Genomic DNA, 1,054 nt, shown 5'->3' with positions numbered 1-1,054 from the left:
ACCAAGCTCCAACAAAGGCTTGAAGCAACGGGGACCAGGCTTTGCCTTCTTGAATCTTGTGTGCCAAAAGGGCAGCAAGGGCCAGCCCCGCCTGGGTCTTTTTAGGCTGAGACCCTGAGGGCACTGTCTTGGGTGCCGGCGGTGATAATACCGACGAAACCGGAGTCGGTTTTTTGTAACCAAAGGGTTTTGGTTTCCCGGAACTAGAGAAAGCCGGAGCCCCACCCGTCATCAACGGGGTGGTAATTGGAGAGTGGCATTCACTTAGACACCGTTCAATTGGACACGTTACAATTAGACACGTTGCAAATAGACACAGAATTTTAGACACGGTTCAATTAGACACGGTGCATTTGGACACGCAAGAAAATGCGCACCGTTCATTTAGACACCGTTCAAATGCGCACTGTTCATTTGTACACAGAAATATGCGCATCGTTCAATTAGACACCGTTCACTTGCGCACCGTTCGTTTGTACACAGAAAAATGCGCATCGTTCAATTAGACACCGTAATAATGCGCACCGTAATAATGCGCACCGTAATAATGCACACCGTAATAATGCGCACCGTAATAATGCNACCGTAATAATGCACACCGTAATAATGCGCACCGTAATAATGCGCACCGTAATAATGCACACCGTAATAATGCGCACCGTAATAATGCGCACCGTTCACATGGACACCGTTTATTTAGACACCGTTTATTTGGACACAAAGAGACTTCTTAATACAGAAATTTAAGAAGTAAAAATTGTGTTTGCAATACATTTTATTGTACATGTGTGGGCGGGGGAGGGGCTCCGCCCCTCCTCTTGCACCCCCTCCCCGAAAAAAATCTAACATAACCTAACCTGTGTTACTACTATCATATATTTTCATTTTTCATTGTCTATTTGTGTTCAAATAAACAGTGTCTAAATAAACGGTGTCTAAGTGAACGGTGTGCATTATTACGGTGCGCATTATTACGGTGCGCATTATTACAGTGCTCATTATTACGGTGCGCATTATTACGGTGTGCATTATTACGGTGCGCATTATTACGGTG

The sequence above is a fragment of the Pseudomyrmex gracilis genome, unplaced genomic scaffold (genome assembly GCF_002006095.1).
Source record: "Pseudomyrmex gracilis isolate BER0280 unplaced genomic scaffold, ASM200609v1 scaffold_378, whole genome shotgun sequence".
Lineage (NCBI taxonomy): Eukaryota > Metazoa > Arthropoda > Insecta > Hymenoptera > Formicidae > Pseudomyrmex > Pseudomyrmex gracilis.
The sequence above is the reverse complement of the archived record's forward strand: the minus strand, read 5'-3'. Positions refer to the sequence as shown.